General features: G+C 36.3%; 1 long non-coding RNA gene across 1 annotated transcript in view; it reads left to right on the forward strand.

The window, feature by feature from the left end:
* LOC135771747 (uncharacterized) overlaps positions 1–18,030 on the forward strand; it is a 35,480-nt gene extending 17,450 nt beyond the window's left edge. Inside the window, exons 3-4 of the long non-coding RNA XR_010542989.1 lie at positions 7,271–7,341; positions 17,436–18,030. This is a non-coding gene — a long non-coding RNA (uncharacterized lncRNA). The remainder of the gene's footprint in view (positions 1–7,270; positions 7,342–17,435) is intronic.
* The last annotated feature ends 823 nt before the right edge of the window (positions 18,031–18,853 follow it).

Here is an 18,853-nt window from a genome sequence, read left to right on the forward strand (position 1 = left end):
TGAGGTCGTTAGGAGGCGTTTCTAATTGTGGTTTTCATAAACAAACGTGACTCTGGAACACAAAATCGGTCTTAAGTCGCACAGGTATATATATATATATATATATATATATATATATATATATATATATATATATATATATATATATATATATATATATATTTATATTATATTATATTATATTATATTATATTATATTATATTATATTATAAATATAAATATAAATATGAACACATTCATGTATAATTTTAAGAAAACAAAATTATATATTAAGTATTTATAACATATAACATGCATGTGTGTACATTTATTTATACAAAGTTATTATACACAGTTCACACACATATATGATGTAAACAAAAACTTTTATTCTGCTAACGATTAATCGCGATTAATCGTTAAGCATCCCTAGTCCAAATTATCGATTTTTCTTTTGTGCCAAAAATCATCAGGATATGTTTTTGCAACATATGAACATTTGAACATATATAATTAATACAGGAATAATACAGGTAATTTGTATGATTTCAAAACAGAATAAAAATATAAGCTGAAGTGTAAAGTATTTAGTGTGATCTCCTCTTACACTTACACAAGCAATAACACTGTACATTTTTTGCGATATCTAGCTGTGATACTGTAAATTGCAACCAACGGCTCAGTCCACAGCTCACCCCTCCCTTTTGAAATGCATAGTGAAGCTATGGACAAACACGTCATCTGATACAATGTTAGGGCTGTAACGATGAATCGTGTGTCCCATTTAAAAATGCCTGTCTGAAATAGATTCGGAATCGATTTTAAATCGATTATGTGTTTCATGCACAGCTTGTGCGTGTACTACGGCATTTGGTCAGTAGGAAGTCCTTTTCAATCTAAAATCATTACGAGTCAGAGTCGTTTTTAAAAAAGCAACACTCGTTAAACAAAATCATTCAAAATATTCTTTATTATCATGAAAATAACTGAAACAATTTGAAGAACAGCAATATAAATATTCCTGTAGACATTTCCTGGAATAGCATTCGTAATACTACTTCTTCTGTGGCACAAAGGGAGTTCCTGCATGAGAGCGCCACCTGGCTTTTCATTCATTGAAAAAACGCGCATTTGCACGATTAATCGTTACAGCCCTATACAATGTAGTAACAAAACGCACTCTATAGAGCAGTTTGTCCATTTAGGGCTATTGTAGAAACATGGTGGCACAAAGTAAGTGGAACCACGGTGTATGTAGATAAAAATGGCTCAGGTAGGTAATAAAAAACATTACAATTTATTTTGTAAGGTCTTTATACACCACGGATAATATAGTTATGTATATTATATTGCATTTTTGTCAAGATATCCTTCTAAAACTTAAGTTACACAGTGCATCTTTAAACTTAAATAAAATTAATAACCCTAATTTCTACTTCTAATTTAATGACTTCAATCTCCTCAAAAGAGTTTAGTGCCGAGAAGCCATTTTGTTCTGACAATTGTGAATTTTTTACATTTTGTATCTGTTTGTATCTTAATAAACAGAGGGGAAAATAAATATGGATAGTCATAAATCTGATAAAACAACAAAGCTAGCGGTGGGCTGAGACTTTTGCACCATACTGTATGTTACAAATCAAATTTTAATACATCATGCAAAAAATGTTAGATGTTAAGTAATGCAAAATGTTTGCAAACAATATAACAGTTTGTGCTCATAAGTGTAACACGAAGGAAATGCAGTCGTTGATTACATTGTACCTCAGTTAAATTCAATACTAATATTTGACTAGTTGTAGATGTTTGTTTTACTGTATGTTTGAGTCTGTAATAACACGAAGAAGGTTGAAATCATTTTAATGACTTTGTGGTGATCTCCTGAAACAGACTGCTTAAAGGTGGTTTTGGTGGGTGATGAGTATTAAAGGGGAATGTGACAGATGTGGGTTTGAGTTTTGTGGTTTTGGTATAATTACAGTACATATGCAATCACAGTTACACATTTGGCTTTAATCCAAAGCGACTTACAGAGCGTTCGATTTATATTGTACATGTCTTGTCTTTTTGTATAACTTGCGATCACATGACCCATAAAGGCAGTGACCTACCAGCTGAGAAACACAATTTGTGACAATTTGCTTTTATGTTTTTCTGCAATATATCAATAAAAGTACAAAAAAACTTTTAGCATTTTGAGCCTGCATCTAAAATATATGGTTAGATGACAGTGGTATAATCCGTACTGTAGTATATTCAGTTCATTTCAGATTTATTTCTGTAGCGCTTGCACAATTTTGCAATTAGTTTCCATAAAAAACATATTAGTATTTACAGTAAAGCCATATGAGAAAGGCCATAAGAAGAAATTGTTAAAAATGATAAAAACACGTAAATAAAAAATAAATACATTTTTCATTAGATATACATTAGTGTTACTAATTGTAAAAATAATTGTATGTAGGATTGTAATCGGACTCCATTTACATTTATGCATTTGGCAGATGCTTTTATCCAAAGCCTTTAATGATGTCAGTGTTATGACATCATTAAACATATTAAGTGTTTTTCAAGGTATACATTTTTATTGGAATGCGTGTTCCCTGGGTTCGAACCCATAACTTTTTGCATTGCTAACACAATGCTCTATCACTGAGCTATACAGGAGCATTATTATATTCATATAATAAATAGGAATATCTATACATGCTAAATGTCAAAAAAGTGTGATGGTCTCTGCAGATTATATAAATAGGACTATTAAGGTATTATCATCTCATACCATTATATTATTTTAAGAATATGACTTTGATAATTAAAATATGGTTACCATGGTGAATTTAGATATGGTACTACAGAAAGAGCAGAACAAAACGTGCATCTCCTTAACATTACAGGCAAGTCACAGTTTAGGTTTGTTATTATATATGTGCGGATATAACTGTAAAGCAATAATGTAAAGTGATAAAAACTGTTGCATTGTTAATATAAAGTTACATCTGAATGTTCCATAGGCATGCTCTCTCATTTGCTTTCTCTCTCCTTCTCCGTGACTCGGTCTCCTTCAACCTCTTTTTATCCATCACTAGACTCAGTATTGATCTGAATTCATTTGTTTCTTATTGATTTAGTTCTCCACCCCTTTGCCGCATTGTGCAAACACAAGGACACAGACTGCTCAGTCTGCTGCCAACACACAAACACACGGCATAAACCAATCACATCACTGATACACATCACCTACATTCAAATACAAGAAGTCATAAATGATTTCTTTCGCTGTTTACAATCATCTTCAACACATTTCAGATTGAAAAATCAACATCATTTAAGATTGTAGAGAGGACACATACAGACGCACACACATTTCTTTCAGGCTGTGTAATGATGTAGACTGCAGGTTCAGATGCTATATTGATCAGTGTCCTGATGGAAAGATTGAGAAAGACCTGTTAGGTGATACAATTAAAGCTGCTATCTCTTCTGTGAAACCTTTGAAGAGCTCCTTTTGTTTGAAAAATAAGGGTTTTTCACGATAGTACCATTCATATTGTTTTTTTTGTGATGAGGAGCTGTCACAACTGCAGCAGGCTTATAAGATTGTATCTCTTTTAACGGTTTAAAATAATGTTTCACAATTATGAACCAAATTACAAAATGAGCAAATCTTTTCATGACTTATAACATGCAAATGTTTGTGACCCTGTCTGTGAAAACCCAGCTAAAGTCATGTTTTTGCAGTTCATAGATTTTTATATAAAATCATCCAACATAATGTAAAACATTTTGTGAAAGTATAACCTTGATATCTTTAACATTGACTGCTGAGAGAGAGAGAGAGAGAGAGAGAGAGAGAGAGAGAGAGAGAGAGAGAGAGAGAGAGAGAATAAAAAACAGAAAATGTCATATTAGGAGTTTGATTACATCATAAAACACATGAAAAGCTCAGATGCAAAACCCTCTAAGTGCATCTGACATCTTTTCTTGTAAAAAAAGCATTTTTATTAGACTCTTAACTCTTTCACCGCCAGCGTTTTTAAAAAAAGTTGCCAGCCAGCGCCAGCGTTTTTCATGATTTTCACCAAAGTTTCATGCCTTCCAGAAAATGTTCTTCTTTAAATATATAAACATACAATATACCAAATGAAAGAACAGACACTCTGCTTTCAAACAAAAAAAACCCGTTTCATCCTACCTTTAGTGGTTCTTTTGCAATCAGCTTTTAAATATGGGTAGGTTTTTGCAAAAACACCATATTTTGAGCAAAAAGTAGATATAATTCCATTTTTATGACGGACTTTTCATGGAGATCCCATTCAGAGCGATCTTTAAAACAGACACGGACATGCAGCAGCTTGCCATAGGGCAATACTTCCGGTTTTAAAAAGTTGTGGAAGGGCGCCACCTGGTTGATAATAGCGGTATTGCGGAAAGACAGAAAATCTCGTCATTGGCGGGGAAGCGTTTTCTCTTAATTGACGAGATATCTCGTCAATGGCGGGAAAAGAGTTAATGGATTCTGACAACAAAGCAATATTTCTGAATGGTCGGAGTCCCGGGATTAAGGAGATTTGAAGCGTTTGAAGTATTTCATGAATGTGTAATATCTTTCTCTCATTTTTGACAGAGGTTGCGTTTAGTGGCTTTTGAATCTGAGCTCCTCATATGTTTCTATATTTGAGCGTGTACATCAAAGCGTTTACGCCCACTGCCGGCGTATGTTTTTAACGCATTCCCCGCCAGACATTTTTTTAAAAGTTGCCCGCCGGCATTTTTTGTAATTTTTACAAAAGTTTCACAAAATGCGTTCCAGGAAAAATTTCTTCTAAAAAATATATAACCATACAGACCCTCTGCTTTCAAACAAACAAATAAAACAGGTAAAAAAACGCTCCTATCTATTTTTTTCTCTGCTTATAAACTCTTAAATATTAGGGGTGGGCAAAAAAAGTCGATTCTTAGATGAATCGCGATTCGGACGTGGGACGATTCTGAATCGATTCACAAATGTCAAGAATCGATTCTTAAATGTTAGTTTACGAAATAACGTCACGTTATCAGAACCAAAAGGCGGAACTCAACTGGGGGAGCGGTGATGCACACGGACAACTTAAGAGAGCGCGCCCTGCAAGAGCGCATAGCGGAGCTTACAAGAGCAGAAGAGAAAGAACACTTTAAATGCTTGTAGGACTATACTGCATATATCTTTACATTGAATTTAGGGCTGTCACCATTACTATATTCTTTTTGAGGAGTTTAAAAAAAAAACCTTGAGTACATGTCGAGTACTCCTTAAAATAGCGGAGATGCGGTTTAGTGAAACAAACAGTAAAGCATACAAATCAGCGCTACGCTGCCTCTCTCTCCCTCTCGTTTGCTCGCTCACACACACCGTGCGTGTGAATCAGGAACTGCGTGAGGCAAGAATGCGCATCCATGTGAATTTTGGAAGTTAAAGACGACTGAGCTGCAGTGGCCTGGCAAAACACATTTGAGAAGAAAGGCGCAGCAACTCAAAAAGACCTGCATGTTTCACAATTACTCCAAAAGACCATAATGACAATTTTGCGCGTGGAGCAGCAGTTGTGTGATCTACCGGCATTGCCTTTGCGATCGACGTATTGGACACCCCTGCCCTAAACCATCCGCAGACTGTTTAGATAGAACATGAATATACTTCTGTAAAAATATGCACATAGTTTGTTATTCAGTCGCTGGGTGCGCTGCATTATATAAATACAGTAATACTGCCAATCACTGTGTATAATGATGATGATTAGACGCTTAACGTTCGTGGAAGTTAATGCCGGTTAGCATATAGAATTAATATGTCACGTTAAATTAATATTTTTACTGGTTTTAATGTCTTACAACAGAAACAGGACATGTATGTATATAAGAATGACATTATTTATCCCTAGTTGCATTAAAGTACAGTATATGACAGTTCAGAGACTAGCAAAAGCGCAAACATTAACCTGGCTTTGAAAGCAAATGCGACGTAATGACGTCACAGATATGCAAATTAGTACGTCAAGAATCGATTCTGAATCGAATCGGGACCCTAAGAATCGATTCTGAATCGATTCATGAGGGTCCAAGCGATTCCCACCCCTATTAAATATGGGTATTTTTCTTTAAAAAAATAATTGCGTTTTTGTGAAGGAATTTTGTTAGAGATCAGATTCAGAATGATTATCAAAACAAGTTTAGAAAAAGAGTTTAAAAAGAGTAAATAATGTTTTAGCTTCAGTTTTTTCATAAATTCTGTAAGTGCGCCATCTAGTGGTAGTCTGCTTTTTTATGCAAATGTTTTCTCTTAATTGACGAGATAACTCTCCAATGGCGGGGAAAGAGTTAATTGTTTCCAATGGAAATGCCGCGCTTTTCAAAAATGCCAACAGGTGGCGGGGTTTGTCTGTGCTGAGCACTGGCCCTCTGCGTTTTCCCGGGCTCATCGCTGAGCGCCCAGAGTTAAAAAAACTTTAAATCCGAGTGAACGGGTGTCAATGTCACTTTTCACTTAGCCATCCAATCACGGTGGAGGGGCGGGACAAATATTACAACAACCAACCAGTGCATCGCTCAACGACTAATAAACAAAGCAGAAATATCATAGCAACCAAAACTCTTAGCTGAAAAAAAAACGCTGGCAGCGGTCACAGTCGGTGACGGCGTCCACCTGCTGTTTTCGTCCGCCTTCAAACGCTTTGGTGTGCTTATGATAAAGCTAATTTAAATGTAATTGGTTCTTCTGGTCATTGTTTTAATACATTAAACCACATTTTTTCAATTCACTATGTTTCTGTAGCTTGTTTATTTATTCGGAAATATAACATAATCAAATAATAACAAATGTTTCAATACAGCATAAACACCGTTTTTTGTTTATTTCACATAGATTTGAATTCAAAGTCTGTGCTCAATGTTGGATAGTATTTGTGTGGCATATGGGCGTTTCATTAATTCAGTATAAGTATAGCTCTTAACCCAAAGACCTTTTCATCAACACACGTGGGCCTCAGTTCAAAATCCTGCGCTTTCTGCATTAGTTGAAGAGGAGTTACATACAATGGCAATGAAATGTTGAGTGACAATCTACCTTAATAATGCCCACTAAAATACTGTAAGTTCTGCATGATAGACTAGAAGTTGTAGAAACATCTGAAAACATCTTATCAAGATAGGAAAGTAATTGAGGGCTTTTTCAAAGCAATACAGACAAGTTGTTGTTCTGTATGTGTTTTAATATCGAGATTTAACAGCATTAAATGTCTTTTCTGATGGCAGGAATGCTTCGGAGTTGTCGCCACTAGTCCATCCATAAGACTGAAACGATGAAAGGAATTTCCGCATGCACGGTAATAAAGAATTTACTGTTAACTCACTTTTTCACAGGTTTTGAATTTTTGTAAAGACATTGAAAATATAATGTAAATGATTACATTATGCACAATTTTCTTCTGATCTTCAAATATTCCTCATTTTCTTTCTTTCTTTAATTTTTAAAGGTCTGTTCTTTAAGATTTATCTATATGGGGCTCTTGTTAGTTTGTCTTGCACAAAAGATGCACAAAATCACCCTTTAACAAACAACCTGACATACATGTATCTATACATTTTATTAGTGCATTTTTTCATCACTTTAATTTACCACCTAATAAATCCTTCCTTTAAACAAACACATACACATAGACACACACAAATAAACTAAATGAACACTTATAAAGCTGCACTTCCAGACGCACACAGCTGGCACGGCATTTAGCTACCGATAAAAACACTGCCCTGGCAACCGATGGGCACGTCGCCAAGCTAGCAAGTTGCCAAGCAGCGAGTTCCCATAGCAACCTGCCATTTGCTGGCTTTTTGAATAAGGTATCGGGCGGCGGAGGCAAACACACAGACACACACACACACAGGCTTATGGGAAGGAGTTTGGGTAACATAGTGAAGAAGAGTGACGGAAGATAAAAATTATAGAGAGAAAATCTGGTTAATATCAAGTTTATACAAAAAATAGTCCCCGCAATTTCACTTTTCATAAAAAAATCAGACGTGAAGTTTGAAACTTGTCGCAGTTGCTTCACTTCCAAAAATGTTTGCCACCTTTACCAAGATAATTAAGCTCATGACTAAATGCGTGACCTTATGTCCTGGTAAAGACACACAGACTTTCAGGTTGGCAAAAGCTGGCACTGGCACCACCGTGCCGCATTCGCACGTGATTGGACTGTGAATGTGGCTGTGAGAGAAAGAAAAATAAAGAGAGAAGAAGATTGGGTGGAGCCCAGCCAGAGAGAAAAGGACAGAAGTATTAAAGGATATTCAGGCGCATAAAAAATGAGAAAAGTAAGAGACCTTAACAGTAGAAACCGTAAGTACAGAAGTATCAAATTCATAATGTTGATGGTTAGGTTTGTGCTTTAGTTTTCGAGACGGGAAGGGTGAAAAGAGTGAAATGGGCTGAATAGAAGATGCGACAGATGTTAACATTAGCAGTGCAAAAGATTATAGGTTCGAATCCAGGATACAAAAGTAATGCACTGTAAGTCACTTTGGATAAAGGCGTCTGCCAAATGCAAAAATGTAAATGTTTGAAACTGCATTATTAAAGCTCATAACAAATAATCAAGTACCAGATATCGAGGAAAAGTTTGCATATAAACTAACTTAAAAGTTAATGAGAGACTAGAAAGTGAAACTTTGTTATTGCTGTATGTGTAAGGCAAAAAGTATTCTGATCAATAGGCTGAATTCATTTTCCAGGTATCAGACACAGCAGTTCAATACGAAGAAGATTAAGGGCCTTATTCTTTGTCGAACAGCGTATGAAATTGATTGAAGTCACCTCATTAAGCATGTGAAAATCTCAAGTATTTCCCCAAGTCAGATGTTTTTATTGCTTGTGTTTGCTAGAACCCTTTGAACAACAAAACCCTGTGTGATGGATTATATGTACGTGTTTAAAGAGACAGTTCACCCAAAAATGAAAAAATGATTTATGCAATCTCATGATGTTATATACACAAGATATTTTAGGGAATGTTTGTAACCAAACTGTAAATAAGGCCCCATTCACTTCCCTAGTATATTTGTTTCCTACTATGAAAGTAAATGGGATTCATGATCGGTTTGACAGAATTTTCATTTTTGGGTGAACTGTCCCTTTAATATAGGTTAGTTTTTCTTACATTTAATTTCCTGTCTCTCATATTCGTATTCAACTTCGTAACTTTTTACTTTGATTCTGCGCATGAAATGACAGTTGAGAAATGAAACTTAAATCAGTCAGACAGGCACAAAAGTTCGAGTGGATGGTTTGTTGATCATCATAGCACACAACACTAACAGCATTCAAACAGAGGCATTGCACAGTTTTACAGATGTGTTGCATATGTTTAAGACTAAACCTTTTAGGTTTAATTATATGTTAATAAATATATTTGCAAATACGCAATAAGTAGCGGTACAAAAATCATACACTATACTATGGATAAATATACATTACATGGCTGCATGTATTCATTATGCATTGGAATGTAGGTGAGAACAGTGATAATTGTGTTGATAAAGCAGCGTAAATAAAAGACACATTGTGGTTTTTGCTCATTTTATGCAGTTAAGGTTTATACTAAACCTTTGAAATGTTTGCCTGATTTTTCATTTTAGCAGTCATTACCCGTGTCAGTTTAATTATAACTTAATTGAGTCGGATACAATTTAACTTGAAATTCGTGAAGGCAAGGGGCACATACAGCCATGCAGGATATTATTATTATACAGCAGGGACATTGCAGATTTTTTGGATTATTTACTTAAATTAGACGAAATTTATTGCATGTATAATTAGATTTTTGTAAATAACACAACTTTAAAATTAACAATTTTTATATATATATTTCTGTGGATCATTACTAATACTAATTGTTAATTTTTATCAACACTATTACTAATACTAATTATTCTTATTATAATTCTTATTATTATTATAAGAACATTTATTTTTACCAGCTTTTTTAAAGAAAATGCCTTCCAGGAAAATTTCTTCTATAAATATATAAACATACAAATATATCAAATGAAAGAACAGACCCAAACAAACAAACAAAAAGGAAAAAACTTTTTTGTTCTCTTTTTTTAACTTAAATATGGGTTTCTTCAAAAATACCAAATTTTGAACAAAACGCTGAAATAATTGATTTTTTGTATATGAATTTTGTTAGAAATCAGATTCAGAATGATTATCAAAACATCAGAGTTTAAAATTAATTAAATTATTTTTTGCTTCAGTTTTTATTATAAATAATTTTATACATTTTATAAATTTATATGGGTAAAATCGGAATATAGAGTGAATAATAACAGAATTACAGATAATAATTACAGATTACCGTAAAAACTCTTCAGGAGTTGGTCATTGTCACTGGTAGGAAAATGTTTTCTTATAATTGACGTGATAACTCGTCAATGGCGGGGAAAGAGTTAATGTTATTTATTTAAAAGTGCATTCATTGAGCGTTAAACCAATCTCTGCTCTCCCCTACTGTGCTCAATCTATCAATGTTTTACATTGTAAAAAGTAAAAGTTGGATAAACTTTAAAAAATACTTCAATTGGTACACTCTAAAAATGGTTGGGTTAAAAACAACCCAATTGGCAACCCAGCGCTGGGTAAATATTGGACAGAACACATGCTGGGTTTAAGTAACCCAGCACGTTGGGTAACACATTTTAACCCAGCAGGTTGGGTTGTTGAAAAAACCCAACGTGTAGTCATTTTAACCATTTATGAGATTAATATACAGGGTTTGGGTTATTCTTGCTGGGTTATTTTTATCATTTGCTTTATTGTAAATCAAGACCATTGTGAACACCAAATAAATGTTTATTTGACTTCAAAATAACTACAAAGTCTTAAATTTTTACAGTTGGCAGTTGCAAAATCATTTAAAGGACTGCTGCTTACTGACATCAAGTATAAATATATTTATTAAATATCAGAAATTATGCACATTGAAGTAACAATGTAACAGGTTAAATCAATTTGCTTGAATTTAAGACAGAATTTGTATATAAGAATATACAATATATAAATGAAATACTGAAATGTATATAAACAAAACTGCAGCAGTGTAAGAAAAGAAACAATGTAATTGTTAAATTAAAAGTAAAATCATTTACAGATGTGTAAAGTTTTTTACAGAACAGATGTTCCAAGTTTCAGAGTATGGAATGTATTTGACTAACAATAATTCATTTATTAAAGTTACTCCTCACGAACAAAGATGTAAAAAGGAATCGAACAGCAGAGGATTCATCCATTTGGAAAATGACAGACTACAGTAGATGCACATTGCCTGGGGTAATTTTTTTCAAGCACGTAAAATGCCTTTAAACCATAGACTGTAAAAAAATATGAAAGTAGTGTCTGTGACGTCACCCATTGGTTTGTGAAGAGCATTTTTGAAGCCTAAAGTAGGCGGTGCGTGCCGTCGCCATCTTGGCCGAATTGCAGTGTAGTCACTTCCGTATTGGCTCCATCAGAGAGACAGATTGAGAAAAAGTTTCCCATGGCCAGGAAATAAAGGAAAGGATTTCGAGGATTCTGTCCAGAGAAGAACTTCCACTACATTTGTTGCAATCTACAAAAGAGGAAAAAACTTTTAGTGGTCTGAACTAAATTATCAGATTTAAGTATTCAGAAAACCATGTGGGTCAATGGAATTATACATTTTATAAAAATTATAAGACTTTCTTTTGCATCCCTGGCTGCATTACCACCACGTGTGAGAATTTTTCCCAAAAATGCAATGGCCTGTCATCGGTTTGCATAAGACTTTGGTGTTACACTCCTTTAATTGTTGTGCCAACAACAAAGGCTGCAAACCACACAGACTGACAAATAGGATGATCTGACTATAAAGAATAAAGTGCTGCAGAACTAAAATGCAGCAGATAATTAAGACATTCCCAATACATTTTAAATAGGAATTATACTTACTGGCTGAAGTTGTATGAAGGCCTTGCTAGCCTCATCAATGGATGGACGTTAAAACTCTCTGCACACTCTAAAAAAAGAATGGGAAAACAACATCACATCTAATCTCTGCAAAAAACATAACATCTCTGATACAGTATCAGCCACAGATCAGAGGGTTGGTCAATATAAACTTGAAATCACAGGAGACAACCCAAAAATATTATTAAATTAATATAGAATAGTAACTAAATACGACTCAATAACACATCTTCATTCATATAACACATATACATGTTTGTTAAACGATACACGCAGCCTCCGTCTTGGTGACAAATACGTTTATGTTTTCAAGTTCATGTCCAAACACTTAAATTATTGTTTCATTTTAAAAGAGAGGACGAAGCTATATACATTTTAGACACCGGTTCTTGGAAACGCTGTTTCGTTTTCATTTATCGACGAGTTACCTGCCGTACCGACGGTGAATTGAATGTGCTGCTTGTCCCTGCCTCAGTGACAGAGTAGACGCCGGCTCCGCAATTCTCCGCCGCCGGTAAAGTTAACATGTGCTCGCGCCTCGCGGTCTGTCTTTACATATCGAATGACAAGAAAGCAACTCGTTTGTCACCAAATTTGATTTAATAGTGTCGCTATTGCTAACCTGGGAAAACTATGCGCGTGTGTGACATAAAAAGCCGAAGTGGGGTTGCGGAGGTCGACTCGGTACGGGTTTTGACTCGCTTTGTTAAAGGCTTACAGAAATTATCACGAGTTAACGTAATCAACCGTATGATGGGGATTTTGTAACATCGATTTTATTAATTTTATTAATATGCCATCTTAAACATCTTAGAACGATTATTCAAGTCAATTTGTGTAAATGGCGATCTGAGGTAACAGTCGTCATTCCTCTAAATTACACCCGTCGTCTTTTAGTCTGTATAAATTAACACGCTGTCTCGCAAAATGTTATAATCTTGTTTATATTCATGAAATGTTTACAAAAAACATATAAACTTACCTTGAAACAACTGCTTCCAGTGACTCTGTCCTTTCACGACGACTGTTGCTGAGCACATTCAAACATCAAAGGCGCGAAGCACGTGAGCCTCTTCAAACAACCCAGCATAATAACCCAGCAGTTTTAACCCAACAACCAGAAAACTGAAACTACCCAAAAAGTGTTTAAAATGTTAAAAAATAACCCAGCAAAACAACCCAACAGACTCAACCCAGCATTTTGGGTTAAAAAATAACCCAGCCATTTTTAGAGTGTAACACCTAAAAAAATTAACTTTTTTCACTAAGTGAAAATTTTAAAGCGGTCATATTATGATTTTTTTTTTAAATGGAATAATACATTTTTAGTGTCCCAAAAGTACATATGTGAAGTTTTAGCTCAAAATACCATATAGATCATTTATTATAGCATATTAAAATTGCCACTTTGTAGGTGTGAACAAAAATGTGCCATTTTTGGGTGTGTCCTTTAACATGCAAATGAGCCGATGACATGCAAACACTGATCTCCATAATGGTGGTTTGTTGAAATTGAAACAATTATTTTTTTGTGTGTCTCTCTCTCTCTCTCTCTCTCTCTCTCTCTCTCTCTCTCTCTCTCTCTCTCTCTCTCTCTCTCTCTCTCTCTCTCTCTCTCTCTCTCTCTCTCTCTCTCTCTCTCTCTCTGAACTAAATAGCTGTGCTGTGGTTACCAATTGAAGTAATTTTAAAAGATTTTTTCACCTTACATTTTCTCACTTTAATTAAAAAATGTTAAAAAAATTATTTTAAGTGTTACCATTTTAAGATATTTGTTTGACTAGATCAAAATGTCACTTTTTACAGTGTTCCTTTCATGTGCATGGGATTTGTGGCATTACATAAGTTGTCCAATAGAGGGAGACATTACTCATATACTCATATATGCATTACTGATGGTACGACAATGTCTGTGCACTGCAGGCTGAGGTAGTTGGTTGTATGGTTTTGCATCATAATCAGCCTGGAGTTAACTGTACAACCTTCTAGCTTTCCCTGCGGTGTCACGATTACATCGAGGTGAGTATGAATGGCCATCCACTGCATATAAACAAAAATACCACAGCTTTTAGCCTTAAAACTGGGCCATGACTGTGCTTTAAACAAAGCATATGGCTGGCATCCGCACAGAAGGTTCTTTGTTGTTGTTGTTCATTGTTTGTTTCACTATCATTAACAGGGTGTTAGTTAGCTGTATCTGCCATATGGACGGTTTGGGTGAGTGCCCGTTTCCCCACGTCCACAAGAGGGCTATAACAAATCAGTCAAGTAAATTTCTGAGGAAAAAAAGAGGATTTTTCTTGCTATCCACTGAGATTTAATGATCTCTTTAGATCTAGATTTACATCACATAGCCTTTTGGGAGTCGTGTAAACTATTAAAAGTAAAAGTTTCTAAATTGTACAACTATATTACAGCCACAAATTATTCTTCCATGTCACCTTTATTGAGTGTATAACATAATTTGGGTTTATAAGGTCTATCTTATTGTCTGCTGAGGTGCTTATAGATGGCAACAATTAGCAGCAACCCATCGTATTTCAGTCCATTGTAAATTCCCGAAGTGATGCATGCGTGTGATGCAATGGTAATGTAATGTGTTTGCTGTATTTCCGACATCCTTTTTTGAGCTAATGTACATTTTTGATAGGTCTACATTGTTTATTAATGGAGTACTTATGGCTCTCTGGATTTTAAGCTGACATAGGGGAATCTTAATACTGAAGAAATGACACACTTGATCTTTAAGGATTTATAGCACAATACACGAAAACAGCACCGCTGTGTGTTTCTTTCACGCTGAGAGTGTTTTCGGAAAAAAAAACGGGCTTCATTATCCGTCATCCATTATCCGTAATCTGTTCATTAGCTCGTTTTAATATTTTCTCAGCTGCGAGCCGCTGTCGGTTCTTTTCAAGCACATACATTATAATAATTACCATAGTTAAAGCCTTTTTCGGATGGGTTTCTAAGTTGCGAGGTCGGTATTTGCAATTAGCCCCTCGATCATCTCTCCCGCACTCTTATGAATGATAAACGTCTCCACCTGTTTTTTTCCGTCCCGCGGACTGTCTGGTCCCTCGCACGGGCTGCCAGCATCCGCATTGCGTTGCCCTTCTCTAGAGCGAGATAAAAAGAGCACATATCAGCAATCTCTGGCTGTCGTTCATTACCAGACACACACAAAGACGTTCAGCCCCACACTAGAAGAAGAAACAACCCGACTTAGGAACAAAGAAACACGAGCGCACAAAACATGCACCAATACTTTATACCCTCCCATGCTTTCCCTCGAGAAACTACGATTGATGGGAAAGATCCAGAAGTTAGTTTATTGTTAACCATTAAATTAAGCACCTATGTTGAAGTCACTCAATATTTTACCGTTTCGTAACAAAGCATATCTGTTTTGTGGTCCTATCAAACTCTCCCTTTGTCTGTTTTCGCATTTGGCTCATTAGCTTCAGACCTCTTCATTGTTTAATTCCTTTTTCGGCAGCACAGATTGTTGTTTTATGGCATCTTTGTTTGTTTGTTTGTTTGTTTGTTTGTTTGTTTGATGCAGTATGTTTACTGTGAATGCGCACATACATCATGAATATTTATCACACACAGGTAGACAGATTGATAGTTATGGTGATTTATACAATATCGAGCGTCATATTTTAACGTATTAATATTAATTACGTCATCGATTAATCCTATACAATTCCTGTATAGTAAATGTCGCTTTCATAACGAAAAAAATGATATCGAATACAATTCATTTGTATAGGACATGCATTGGATTTCTGCCTAGAAAGAGCGTCGACCCTTCTTGTTCGTATTACGCCAAAGCATTTCTTTGTTTAAAATGTTCACGTCTCACGAACGTTTAATCTAAAAGCACAGATTTTTCATACAGACTTTATTGAGTTACTTTAAACCTATCATTACGTCAGATCTTTCTGTCAAAGGAAGAAGTTCGCTGTAATGCAGTGTGATGGCTAGTGACACTTTTCATTACTGCAGGGTAATCACCTTCAAGCTTTTGTTGTCTGGGAGAGGGATCTCTCTCTCTCTGTCTCTCTCTTTCTCTCTCGGTCTCTCTCTCTCTCTCTGTGTGTGTCCCTATATATCCCATATGTTGTAATATCTTCCATTTCACACACACAGACACTTCTAACAGCGTTAGGATCAATCCCAAGGTGTCAGTACTGTTCTGGTGTTTGAGCGCCAGACATTGTCGTTGCGGGTGGGGGGGGTGGTGTGTATGCTATGGACTAAACGCAGGAGAGGAGACGATGGGGGGGTAGGGTGTAGCAGAGCGAGACACCCAGGCAAAGGCGAGGCAGGGACAGTGACGGAAGAAGCGAGACCGAGTCCGAACGACCGCGGCATGCGCCGGTCGGGCACGTTAATGTTTAGGTGACATTGATTTATGACGCTGGGGCGGATTGGACATGGTTTCTGTCGGATGTAATGGGAGCAGAGGATGGGAGAGAGAGAGAGGGAGAGAGAGGAAGCTTCAGATAATGGTGGGCTGTACGAGCGCACCTATCTCATGAGCCGCCTCTTATCGCCAGGAGTGTAAGAGCGTCAACGGTAGGAGGGACTGGAAAGGGATCCGAGCGCAGGGAGAGATGGAGGGATAGATGTGAAAGGAAACAAGTTTGCCTTCGTTTTTACTTTGAAGTACAAAGCGAGGATCACGAACAGGAGACGTACCATCACACCCTGGATTTCGTGACAACTGTTTTGAGTGTATATATAACATACGAGGCAGATTTATGTATGGTCGTGAATTTAATGTATATACGCTTCGGTGCCGTATCAGTCGGAAACGCAGTTTCAGCTTCGTAGCATTTTTTAGTTGTTTAACATCTACAGTTTTCTTGAAGCCCTGAAAACTGTTCTTTTCCTTGTGTCTTGTCTCACTGTTTCTAAATTTCATTTGTCTGCCTTCTCTGTTCCCGGCTGCTGTTTTCCCCCACTCTTCTTTTCCGAAGGAGACGAGCAGCGTTTGAAACTGGGACACCATGAGTAACAGGAAGACAAGTATATGGCGCTGCATGCTCGCTATACATGGTCGACCTGCGACACGTCGTCTTTGTCATACGATATATCTCGGGTTTATCATGTGTATTCTGCGTGTTATATATACGTAGCGCATTAATCTACCGGCCGTGTGTTTGTGTTTAAGAGGGTTTGCAGAAAAGGAGGACAGCCGGAGAGCGAGGGGAGACACAGTTTGCTGGGATTGCATATCTTTCGAGTTCATTCGGTTCATACGCAATGTTCCTCGTCTGCCACCAGGGGCCCAAAACTAAACTGCGCACTCATTTACGACGTTAAAGCAGAGATCCCAAGCCTTAATTTCAGTCTTTCCGGGGGGTTGATGTTAATGCCGGAGTATTGTTAAATGTTAAAACGCTCTGTTTGTGTTTTCCACAGGTCGCAGCCTCAACAGATGTGAGAAGAAACAGAAACAGGTCGGACGTGATGCTGTGATTTAGCCGTATATTTTCTTTTGTGTTAAATCTAACAGGAGGTAAGTAGGATGGTAGAGCGATTGCTTTCTCATCCCGGATCAATAACGGGGTCGGTCGTTTTGCAAGCATTGACACTACGACCGTGAATCAGCAATACCTTGGTGTCGCATGGTGTATGACATTGTTACACATAAAACATTTTACGGATTATGTTTCAATTGTGGTTATTGAAAGGCACTGATAGTACAAATAATTGCCAATGCCGTACACATCTGTAGTCACTATAGTATTTGACTAAATGTGTCTGTTAAGAAAAGTCATTAAATTATGGGACTTATTTTGGATTTCACAGACAGGGAATGTGCTTTACGGATAACACATCAGTGTATTGATTTCATAAACAATTTTTGCATGCTATCTTAATTATTTCTGTATGTGTATTAGTAATTGCACAATAAAAAATCTTCTTGGTCAAATTAAATAAAATGCAGATTTTTGTTAAATCATTGATGTATTCAAACCCAACTTGACCTGGAATCAGCCTTGATTCATCTGAATCTCAATAAAACCACAGTGTGTACATCTTTGTCCCTGAGACCCTTAACCTGTGATGTCTTGAAAGGTCACAGGTGAGGTCCTTGGGAACAGAGCTGTATATGATAAACGGCTTATAACATCACTACATTTGCATTTGTTTTTCAATGTATAGGAAGCACAGTTTTATCAGAAAAACGCATAACACATAAAGATATATAATCATAGGTGATGCTAATAGTTAATCATTTTTGTGATTTACAGTTTTTCACCCTATAGATAATGTAAACCAGTATGTAAAATATAACCTTGATATCTTAATTGACTGAGAAAGGACATCACTGAAATAAAATCATTTGTTGAAATCAAACGTTGATGCTCCTAATCTCAAAATTAGATTGAGACTTTCACAGACAGGGTCATGCATTGGCGTATTCGACAATATTTATGAGGTTTTTACACCCGTATAGGTTTTGTCTGTAAGAAAAATCATGCATTATAAAAAAGTTATGACTGCCAACGTGATTTTAAACCAGCCATGCCACTTTCACTTCATGTTACCTGAAACGTCTCGGTTCCAGACATCGGTGATATCAGCTTCAGGCCATTTTGACGCAGGTGTCGGGGACAGATCCCATTGGCTGACTTTGTGCCCTGGCCACTGGGAGCGACGAATCAAAAGCCAGCCTGGGATCGTGGCCCCTATACGTTTCTTCCGAGGATGAGATATGGAGCCGCTCCATGAATCCATTTTCTAGGCTGGCCTGCCATCTCTTGCTCATTATTGTCAAATGCAAATAAATGTTGCCCCGAAGCGGCTCACATGAGACTGTGTTTTCTTTCAGC

This window comes from Paramisgurnus dabryanus, chromosome 19, assembly GCF_030506205.2.
Source record: "Paramisgurnus dabryanus chromosome 19, PD_genome_1.1, whole genome shotgun sequence".
NCBI lineage: Eukaryota > Metazoa > Chordata > Actinopteri > Cypriniformes > Cobitidae > Paramisgurnus > Paramisgurnus dabryanus.